Here is a 12,482-nt window from a genome sequence, read left to right on the forward strand (position 1 = left end):
CAAGCTCATTTTTCCGCAGTCGATTGGACCATTTCAATCCGTCTCCGCCCTTTGAAATAGAAAAGCTTATTATCGTGTCCAGCCCCAAAGTGACAGTCACATCCACTTCCTGGACCTTCTTAAATATGCAAACCGAAGTAAATTTTACTCTACAACAATCTAATTAGTACCTAATTCATTAAGTTTACCTTTTTGGTTCATTCAGGTGGTGATTTTAATAGTGTTGACCTTGATCTTTTTGTCACTTTTGCTCGTTTTTCACTCCATCGTAACCAACAAATACAAATCGGTGCCCACTAAGAAAGTTGTCAAGCAAATGGCTCAAGAAAGCCTTGAAAATTTCTGGGAAAACGCGTCGCTCTTGTGCGCCGAACGTAAGCAATTACGTTATCCCTGATATTTAATAAATTTCAACTATATGTTGTAACGGCCATATCGCAAACGCGAAATGGCGTTACCCCTGGTAGGCCGTTGCTCCTCATAACGTTAAAATTAGCGAGCTTGGGGTGCCAGCGGAACGAGCATACGCTTGTAAAACTATCAGGGGGTCTAAGAAAGTCCTATTGCACCGCGCAACTGTCCTCGTCGGAATCCCGACAGAGACTTAAACCCTTGACCAAAAGTCAAGGGGGAAGGAACCCTTAGACCCGACTCGAGACCCTGTGTCTATAAAAGGAGGGGCCGGGGACCAGGAGGAGAGCTTTATCTTTTGGCTGCTCACGGAAGAGAGGAAGCTCTGCTTTTTACCTTGTATTTTATTTTGTACTTTTTATTTTAAACTTTAAACGATGACTGGGTGAGTGAGAATAAATTATTGTATTGAAACAGTGCTGTATTACTCTAGGGTAAGCCTACCAGTTTTGTAGGGCTTACAAACTGGCGCCCAACGTGGGGCTTTGAGATAATAGAGTAATACATGTACTTAGTTTAATTTTTCTCTAAGTTTAATTTGAAAGAGTGTTGAGGTCGCGAGCCGATTTAGTTGATTGAGAGTTAGTTTAGTTTAGTGATTTTAGTATAGTGATACCACTATATTGAATTATGCCGGAAACTAGATCCGGGGTTTCCACTAATAATGACGAAGGCGCAGTGTCCGGAGATCCGGCGCTACAAATGAGTCAACTTATTAGTGATGCCCTGCGTCAAGCCTTCCAAGGTTTTGGCTCAGGTAGTGGGGCAGCTAACGTTGGAAATCCAACGCAAACTCCCCAGCTAAGGTTGCGAGTAGACGCTCCAACCTATTTAGGACCCGCAGATGAGAAATCTCCGATGGATTTCCTCGAGGCTCTTCTGCGGTATCAATCAGCGACCGGCTATAGTGATAAGGATATCCTTTTTCACGTGATCCCTTTGTCTTTACAAGGGCCGGCCGATCGCTGGTTTAAATTTGTGGGGGGTTCAGCCGCTTTCAAAAACCTTTCGGAATTCCGAGATTGTTTTAGAAAAGAGTATCAGGCTACTGATTACTCTAGGCGCATTCAAATTGAGTTGGATAACCGAACTCAAGGAGAAAATGAACCGTTGACTCAGTACATCCATTGTTTATCGGAGTATTCTCACCGATTAGAAACACCGGAGTCTGAGTCGGTACAAATTCAGCGCGTCCTACGGCAGTGTCATCCGACATACCGTAGAATGCTAAGAGGGAAAGCTTTCGCTAGCCTTGCTGAATTGGCTGAGGAGGCTAAGATTATTCAATCTGATCTCCTGGCCGAGGTAATGTACAGACCCCCACCGTCAATGGCGGAATCTTTAGAGCCTGGTCTGGCATATGGGGCAGGTATTTCGATTGAGCAATCGCTTCAATCGGTTAATAATGCCGTTAGTATGTCAGTTTCCTCAAATGTAAACGCATTTTCGGAAAATCAGGTGGGAGTAGGTTTAGCAGCCTTGGATCCGTACTCTTATTTTAGAGTACAGAGACAGGCGTTGAGCGGAGTGAACACTCGCTCGGGTAAAAGAGCAGATGCTACTTTTAATGCGCATTCCAATGGCGGAAATCCAGACCAAAGGAAAGGTAACCGTAGTATGGGGCGCTGTTTTAAGTGCAACCAACTCGGGCATTTCCAAAGGGATTGCAATAATCCGGGAAATGGGAAGCCGAGGCAACCAAGATAATCGGAAATCCGAATTATTCTTGGGAGGGGCCTCGGTATGGTTTTAGAAATAAAATAACGAGGGCCAAAAGACAGGCAAGAAATTCGAAAAATCGAATTTTCGCGCCATCGGTTAATCGCTGTTCCGATTTTGGCGGGAAAACTCCCCCATTGTTGAGATTTCAAGCTATGGGGCAATCGTTCCTTGGCTTGTTAGATAGCGGATCGTCAGTTTCTTTGTTGGGCGATGAATTCATACCCATATTTGAAGAACGCGAAATGGCGATAAAAGCTAATAGGACAATGGTTAGATTCGGTCGCGGCACATGCCGCGTAGCCGGAGATATCCGTCTCCAGGTATATTGGCCCGGAGGGAAAAGAAGGCAGCGCTTTCTTATTGTCCGAGGTCTTGCCCCCTCAGTTATTTTTGGTAGAGATTTTCTTCGAGGAACGGGGATAGACATTAGGTTAAGTGAAGGTGGGTGGTCAATCGGCCCCTTTCCTCAAAAAGTCATCCCGTTCGATACCGAAGAAATGGAAAAAGGGGCGTCTAATTGCTTTGGCGAAATCGTCAAAAGTGAAAAAGACCCCTTAAATGTGTTAAAAGCTTTAGCGTCGAAATCGACCTGTAGCAAAGATGAAAGAGCTAGGTTGTTGGATATGCTTTCGGAATTCCAAAGTATATTCACAAAGAAACCTGGCGACACCTCGCTAATTGAGCACTCTATAGAGACGGGCGACGCTAGGCCTATAGCGTGTCATCCCCGTCCGGTTAGCAATAAGAAGAGGGAGGAGATCAACAGGGCTTTTGGTGAGTTGTTGGAACTGGGAGTTATACGACCATCCAATAGTCCCTGGGCGTCCCCGATAGTTCTTGTTGAGAAAGCTAACCCAAAGCCGGGTGAGATCAAACGGCTTTGTGTAGATGTGCGGAGGTTAAACGACGTGACTACCGCCGACAGGTATCCAATGCCTTCGATACCAGATATCTTAGCGTATTTAGGGAAGGCGCGGTACTTTACGACTATAGATTTGACAAAGGGCTTCCTTCAAGTTAAGATGAAAAATAGCGATATACAAAAGACAGCTTTCGTGTGCCATAGGGGACTTTACGAATTCGTAAAGATGCCCTTTGGACTTGAAAACGCACCGGCAACTTTCATGCGATTAGTTGACCGTGTGTTAGGACCCTGTAAATGGAATTTCGCTCTCGGTTTTTATGATGATATCACCATATATTCCGAGACGTTTGAGGATAATTTGATTCACATTCGAGAAATTCTAGGCCGCCTTAAAGATGCCGGATTAACTATTAATCCGAGCAAGGTGCAGCTTTGCACCAATACCGTTAATCTTCTCGGTTATAAGGTTGGTCCAGGGCGCTGTATGCCAAACCCGGATAAGTTTCGAGCGATTGAGGAATTCCCCATCCCTCGAGACGTGAAATCATTACAAAGATTTCTGGGCATGATAGGTTATTACCGCCAGTTTATACCGAACTTTGCGGGAATAGCTCGTCCTTTGTATAACCTATTTAAGAAGGATTCCACGTGGCGTTGGGAGGAAACCCATACCAACGCTATGAGGGAGTTAGTGGAAAAGGTAAAGAGTACCTCGGAATTAGCTCTCCCGGATTTGAATAAGAAATTTCTTATTCAAACCGATGCTAGTAGCCACGGCTTGGGTGCAGTATTGGCACAAGAGACAGATAGAGGGTTAAGGCCTATCTGGTTTATAAGTCTTGGGCTGACTCCAGCAGAGCGTAATTATTCCACTACAGAGTTAGAATGTCTTGCAGTAGTATTCGCTCTCAAGAAATTCAAAATGTATGTTGAAGGTACTGATGTGATAATCGAAACCGACCATCAGGCCCTTCAATGGCTTAAAAAGATGAAAGAGCCAGTTGGAAGATTAGCCCGCTGGTCTCTAGGCCTCCAACCATTTAATTACGAGGTGCGATACCGCCCTGGTAAATTAAATTTGGTAGCCGATGCTCTAAGTCGGGCACCAATCGAAACCGAATTGGCCGATGAAGAAGCCGTCATATTAGTTGCAAATGAAGTAGTGGGGGGTAACACACCCAAGTTGGGTTTACCTTTTAATAGAGAGGCAATAATAAAATCCCAAGCTACTGATCCAGAGTTATCTCGTTTAATCGAGGAGTTAGAGCGTGTTAGAAGCTCTGTAGACCTGGAAACGGCAATAAAGGCCGGGGCAGTATTGGATCAGTATGTAATGGATCAAGACGGTCTTCTATTAAGATACTTCGCACCATGGGACGAGGAGGATGAGGATGCCCTAGAGAAAGCTTGGAAGGTAGTATTACCTCGAAGCTTGAGGCTAGAGGCAATTAAATATTTCCATGACGAGCCCCTTGCCGGCCACCTGGGTGTTTGTAAGACGTATAAACGTTTACAATCCCGAGTCACGTGGTCGGGTATGAAGCGCGACGTTTTAAAGTATGTTCGGGGTTGTGAGATGTGTCAAAAATAGAAGCCATCTGCACAATTAAAGCCCGGATTGCTATCAAGCGTTCGTAGCGAAAGGCCGTGGGAATTAGTGACCTGTGATCTCATGGGTCCCTATACCCGCAGCTCCAAGGGTAATCAATACCTGCTCGTCATCGTAGACCATTTCACTAAGTGGGTAGAAACCTACCCCTTACGAAAAATGACTACGGAGAAAATATGGGAGAAGTTATTTGAAGTTTTCTGTCGATTTGGATTCCCAAAGGAACTGATTACTGATAATGCTTCTGTGTTTTCGAGTCCGAAATTCAAGGAGACATGTAAAAGATTGGGTATACGCCCGAAAAATACATCTCCGTATCATGCTCAGGCAAACATTACTGAGCGCATGAATAGGAATATCAAGCCTATGATTATTTCTTATATTGAGAAACATAGGGATTGGGATGCTCGTATTCCTGAGTTGGGCTTCGCCTTAAGGTCAGCTGAAAACAGCTCGACTGGGTTCACGCCCGCGGCGATGAATTTCGGTAGGGAGCTGTGCGCTCCGTTAGATTGGGAATTGGAACCGGTAAATACTTACCAGAACCGAAACCCAGATCTATATGCTGAGAGACTGAAGGTTCGACTTCATGATGTTATCGATCATGCAAGGCATAACCTGCAGGACTCGAAGCTGAAGCAGAAACTGCAGTACGACAAGCGTCGGAGACACGTGTATTTTCGACGTGGCGACCTTGTTTTGCGCCGTACGCACTCACTTTCCGATGCGAGTCGTGGTTTCACGGCTTCGCTCGCGAAAAAGTACGACGGCCCATTCGTAGTGCAGGAAAGAGCTACCCCGTTGACGTACAGGTTGGAGGAGGAAACTACGCGAAAATTCGCTGGTATCTCTCACGTTTCAAACCTGAAACGGTACACTCCACCCTGGACGGGAGACTCTCCGCTGGATAGCAAAGTCGCCGGTGAAAACTCACCTGACAATGCTATCAGTAAAGTTCAGCCTAGACGTGATAGGAGAGAGCGGAGAGAGAGCGAACAGAGCCCCCCTAGGCATTCGTACAATTTACGTTCTAACAGAGGAAACCCTTTGTAAAGTTTTTGGGTGGGGGAACACTCTTTTGATTTGCGATTTCCGAATTTTATAGGAACCCCTATAAATATTCGATGACTAATTTATTTGGCGCATACGCGCAATTTAAATTGAGTGAGGGGAATGGGGGGCCGCAGCCGCGGTTCCCCGGTGGTCGGAGACGTCATCGGTCCCGTCGAGTTCGTCCGAATTCTCGGACGCGTTGGAATAGCACAGCCCTACCCATTAAGTATTTTTTGGGTGGGGGAGTTGTAACGGCCATATCGCAAACGCGAAATGGCGTTACCCCTGGTAGGCCGTTGCTCCTCATAACGTTAAAATTAGCGAGCTTGGGATGCCAGCGGAACGAGCATACGCTTGTAAAACTATCAGGGGGTCTAAGAAAGTCCTATTGCACCGCGCAACTGTCCTCGTCGGAATCCCGACAGAGACTTAAACCCTTGACCAAAAGTCAAGGGGGAAGGAACCCTTAGACCCGACTCGAGACCCTGTGTCTATAAAAGGAGGGGCCGGGGACCAGGAGGAGAGCTTTATCTTTTGGCTGCTCACGGAAGAGAGGAAGCTCTGCTTTTTACCTTGTATTTTATTTTGTACTTTTTATTTTAAACTTTTAACGATGACTGGGTGAGTGAGAATAAATTATTGTATTGAAACAGTGCTGTATTACTCTAGGGTAAGCCTACCAGTTTTGTAGGGCTTACAACGTTTAAGAATAAGTAACATAATAAACATAAGTATGCCTCTTCCAATTGTAATAATGCAAATTTCAAAATGAAACCTATAATCAACACTGACACTCTCACTCACATCAGGCCAGGACTAGCAACCCCGTCGAGTACTTCATGCTGGTCTTTGGCGAATGACATAGTTCTACAATTTTAGCCAATCACAATAAACCATCTCCTTGAACGTATTTGTGTCGGAAATAGCTCGTCTGCTATTTATTGTACGAGCTAGCGCGATCGCGGTGTTTGTATGTTTGACTTTGAGATTGCCATAAGCCGGATATTTCAGCACCAAAAATGATAAGCCTTTTGAAGTCTAAATATTCGGTAAGGAAATCTACCCAGTGCAATTTTCAACTTCGTAATGTGGTCGCGCTAAAGTCGGTCAAAAGTCAAAACAAATCAACTATATAACCAAGGCTTAGGACCGTTGACTCAAATCTCAATGGCGTCTCTTTAAACCTCTGAACCGGATTTCCGATATGGGGCGGAAGGCGCTTCATTTTCCACCGCTAGGGGTCTCTGTGCTGGGCTCGAACTTATGATGACGTAAAAAATCCGAAAATAGGTTTATAGTTAGTTTTAGCTAATTTTCATACTTATGGTTATTATGTTACTTATGGTTTTAGAGATACCCCCTTAATTACGAAAAATGGCCTTTAATTTAGGATAGTTATATTTTGTAGCGATTCCTGCTGTTCTGCCTCACATTACTTGTCGTCTGCTCGCTTCATCGTGGCTTATCGGAGTGACTTTCATTCTGTTCTTCTTGGGTTGTTACTTGCGTACGGACTTCTCGACGGAAAGCTACACCTGCATCGACAGTCTCTCGGACTTGATCAAATCTGGAATTGAGCCTGCATTTATGGACAGAAACGATTTCAAATATATTAAAGATTGGGTGAATATTCTCCTTCGTGTTAAGTCCTCTATTCTTACGACGTAATCGGTTTGTATCAGGCGGCCCGAGACCCAGTTGTAAAGGAATGGATAGACGCATTCGATGAGGAAAAAGTGCACAAGTTCATTAACAAAGGCTCATATGTTGATCAACTTAATATTATTTTATCGGGGGAAAGAGCTCTGATCATAGACGCAGGCTATATTGCTGGGATCTTGAAATTTTACTTTAAAAATACCTGGTTGAAAGAAGACTTCGTGAGAAAAGGAGGTTTTTACTATTCGCAAAAAGTTCTTAGACTCGAATATTATCACTTCATTTTCAATACCTCTTGGATCAGAAGCATACCACAATTGAACGCCCAACTGATGTCAGTATCAATTTCATCATAAAACGATTAACATCCTTAACTTCTATTTTATTGCAGGGTGGAACCGTTGTTCGAAAAGCAGGTTTTCAAGTATGACTACCTAGTGTCAGATTACTCTGTTGAGCAGTTCATGTGGAAGAGACCATTGAAAAGCACTGAAGCTTTGGACCTGAGTAGCGTCAGTGTTCCTTTCTACTTTCTTCTCATGCTGTTGTCAGGAACAGTAGCCGTTGTCATTACCGAAATAATCTTCAAATAACTCCCTTAAACGCTGACTATTAGATTGGAACGTGAAATTGAATTCCCTAAACAAGAAACACATTTATTTTTCTTCGAACTGTACTTAACAAACGAGTTCACTTATTTTTGAAGCCACACTTTAAAATATATGTGATAATTAGACAATTAAGATATAAATTTGATTAACTGTCACTAAACAATATCAAAATAATATTTTAATGAAATTATCAGCCGCAAAACACGGATATTCAGGTAGAGTTTAAAATGTCTAGGAATATGCACAGATAAAACAGTGGTGATAAGTCATTGACTATATAAAGAGCGATGAGCACAAACGTAATTCAACAATCCAGTATGAAAAACACATGTATGCTATCAGAAACACGTACGAAGAACGTTTCGCCATTTCTAGGGTCTTAACCCTGTAATCGTAGCTTTTCAATTTGATACTTAGTATCGTCCACGTTATGTTCAAGGTAATAATAATAATAATCTAAGCTTTTGCGATTAACCGCTTACTTTTTGTAACAATCTCGTCCTCATTGTTACAAATTTATATTTACACATTTTTGCTTTGGCTTGAGCTCGGGTTATCCACAGCATTTTTTCTATTTTTCATTGCCTAGACCAGGCTTTGCTACCTTTCCTTCTTCACTCCGTGTTGCGTTTGATCCAAATATCATAAGTTAGGAGAAATTTCGTAAAAAATAAGTAACATAATCACAACAAGTATAACATTTCAAATATCCGCAATGCTTAATCTTAAGGGGATTTACATGGAAACCGAATAAGAAAGTTTCATGTACCTCTAAAACCATATTATACTTGGTGTTTGTACCAACTGGTTTTGCCTTACCAGTGATCACTTTTACGAAGGTGTTTTACAAAAAACACGTCGCTTATGCGGAAATCATGTTGTACTCAGAAACAGACCTTCGTTAACCTTTCTCATTTAGTGACATACTTTTTGTTGCGAAATGTTACTTATGTTTAATTATTAGTTATTTCTGGCATATTCATGTAGGGTAAAAATTGTACTATAGAGTAATGTCAGTTCTACTATGCAAACGTCATACCATAGAGTAGTGTCGGTAGAGGGGGGAGTAGACTGTGTATCCCTCCCTCTAGGCGCGCTTTTGTAAGAGGGGATACTGTACGCGCCTGGTAGGGGGATGACACTTAGCTAAGAGATAGAAGAGTATGACGTTTGCATACGTAGAACTGACATTACTCTATTCTAGCTCTTAGCTCAGTGTCATCCCCCCTACCAGCCGCGTACAGTATCCCCTCTTACAAAAGCGCGCCTAGAGGGAGGGATAAACAGTCTACTCCCCTCTCTACCGACACTACTCAAGGGATAAAATTGTTACAATTGTTGTTTAGGTAGCATTTTCCCGGCTCAAGAAGATTGTACTATGTGCATTTTCAATTTGATTAAGTGTAAAAACAGTTACTAAACGTAAGTTCAAGACATTGTCGATTTATTGACCATAATATTCATTGTGTACTATAACTATATTGACACTACCCCTTTATTGTCTTTATTGTACAAAAAGAAACATATATATTGTGTACCATAACTATTTTGACACTACCCCTTTATTGAACATAAATATTTATTGTGAACTATAACTATTTTGACACTACCCCTTTATTGAACATAAATATTTATTGTGAACTATAACTATTTTGACACTACCCCTTTATTGAACATAAATATTTATTGTGAACTATAACTATTTTGACACTACCCCTTTATTGAACATAAATATTTATGGTGTATCATTAATATTTTGACACTACCCCTTTGTTGAACATATATATTTATATTGTATTATAACTACTTTCACACTACCCCTTTATTGAACTTAAATATTTACAGTGAACTATAACTAAACTTAATGAACATAAGTATTTATAATGTAATACAACAAAATTCTAAATCCACTTTTAAAAATCTAAAATTTAACTAGAATTACTCTAATGTTTCTAGTAAAATTAAAAGTAACCTTACCTTAAAATTCTAGTTAAAAATAGGCCTTGAATATTCTAAAATCTAAAATTCGAGAAAATTAGCCTAAAAAATTCAGAACCAAATTTAGAAAAATATAGTTCATAAAAACATTCAATAAAACTTTCACCCTACAATTGTTAAGAAAAGAAAAATATATGGTAAATAATACATGTGCTTCAGAGCTGTGCTAATTAATTAGTTAGCTAATTGAATTTCTAATTAATTAGCAACATTTTCTAATTGAAAATGGTAATTGAATTTTAATTACCTTGTGCTAATTGAGAAGTAATTCTAATTAATTAGTATGAATCGGAAAGGTAATTATCTAATTAAAATTTAATTAGATTTAGGATTAACTAATTAGCCAATGGATTTTCAATTAATCTTTTACGCCAATTTGTTGTAAAAAATCGAGGAATTAACTCTTGATTCTTCTATTTGAATATGAAAAAGCCTTATTATAGCGATGAGGAAACCTTAGTGCTACTCTAAATTTTTCAGCTCCTCAAATATGAGAGAATACTAGTACTAGTAGAAAATTTCGTAGTTCGCAACTGCCCCATTTCGAAATTTCGACTCTTTTACCTACTCGAATTAATAGCAGTGCGCATGTATTTACTACTCAGGAGTCCATTATAGGAACTGTGGCAAGAAAATGAAGAAATGTGAAAAATTTTAACATGACGGAGGGCTCGAGGCTTGTCTCATTTATCGAGAATAATTCATGGCTTCCGTACCCGTTTTTCAATGGCATTAAAACATCACCAAAGTACTAAACCCATGAGCACTTTTAAACTTTTATGTTTACTTATGGTTTCTTTTTTACCTTAATTAGAAAATAGTAATTCTAATTAATTAGTTTGATAAATAAATGTCTAATTTCTAATTGAATTGAATTAGTTTCTGTCTAATTGCTAATTTGCTAATTAGTTAGTTCATAAATATTTCCCTAATTGCTAATTTACTAATTAATTAGTTCATAAATATTTCCCTAATTGCTAATTCTAATTCAATTAGTTGTCAGCTAATTAGCGCAGCTCTGATGTGCTTATATCAAGTTCGAGACTCGCGCAATGCTTTCACAAATACCCAAGAAAGTTCATCGATGATTGGCCGAAACTAACATAAAAAATCGAGCGTGCTCCTCTTTAATTCAATATAAAAGGTCAACTTTTCAATTTTAAAAACACAATCTCCAATTTTCTCCCCCAATGTAATCAATATTCAATAAAGCCCATTATAATCACTTTACCCGATAAATATTTCTTCTAACTTAAAATACTCTACAGGTACCTGACAACTATTTTTTGGCTAAGTCTTATTACCCAGATACCTAAAAAACAATTGAGTACCCCCTGCTCCCCCCTGATACCCTACAAGCAGATATTTGGCTACTGGAACCCGATTCGAAATCCAAAAATCTCTACCCGAACACCCATAGAAAAAAAATTTGAAATTTTGAGAATATCTTGGTTCATTTGAACAATTTCATAAATAATTGAAGTCATTTAGCAAGGTTGAACTGCTGTAGAAGCCAACCAAGCCAACTGCTGAAAGCTATAAATGGTCTTCATTGGTTTTGGGCTGATCAAACGGAATTGCATCGGTACATTATAACTTTTTTTCAATAAAAAGTAGATTTAAATTAGAAACGTCGAGAACGTTTCCTAAAACCTTGGATTGAAGCGCACGAACGAAGTAAGTTTTGCTTCCGGATATCGAATTTTCTTTACAATGTTTTGTTAAAAGCACTTAAAAGTTCATCAAAGAAAAGCAAGTCTATTATTTTCCATGAACTATATTATTACTAGAGATGGACCGATACCAGTTTTAACCGATACCGATATCATTCGATACTTGGGAAACCGATACGTACCGATACCGATATTTTACCCGATCCTTCGAATAAACCGATATTAAACCGATACCGATATATTAACCGATATCAATAAGAAAATAGATGCTATATTATAGGTTGTAGAGATGGGCCGATACTGATCCCATATCGGTATCGGTACCGATATTTGACTTTAAACGATATATCGGTATTGGTTGACAATGAACCGATATTTTTCCCTAAAAAATATCGGGTTGCAATATCGGTTCATTTTTAACCGATACCGATATGTCGGTTAAAGTCAAATATCGGTACCGATACCGATATGGGATCGGTATCGGCCCATCTCTGATTATTACGATAAGTTAAGGTAACTTTTACTGAAACACCGATCTAAAAGGTAAATAACGTACAGTTAACTACAGTAGAATTCAATCTCAGAAAGGATAAATATTCTCGTACAAACCGATTCTTTCCAGTGTCTTCTAATGTTGCTTAGCAAAATTATTGATCAGATTCTCCGGGTATAATTCTCCGCTAAAGAATAAGTATAGAACTCCATTTGACTTCCGTTATTGCGCCAAGCTTGATGATTTCTTTAAATTGACCCAATCCACTGCAGTTTTAGAAAGCAGATTAAGAAAGCGCAGGTCAAGGGGTTCGTAGAGACGCGTTACCCAATGTCCGTTTGTGGTTAATTGCGCGTTACAACTGAGAAAATACTGGATTAAACAATTG

This window comes from Phalangium opilio, unplaced genomic scaffold, assembly GCF_054372755.1.
Source record: "Phalangium opilio isolate 3A_F unplaced genomic scaffold, DU_Popi_V2 ptg000078l_1, whole genome shotgun sequence".
In the NCBI taxonomy this organism is placed as follows: Eukaryota; Metazoa; Arthropoda; class Arachnida; order Opiliones; family Phalangiidae; genus Phalangium; species Phalangium opilio.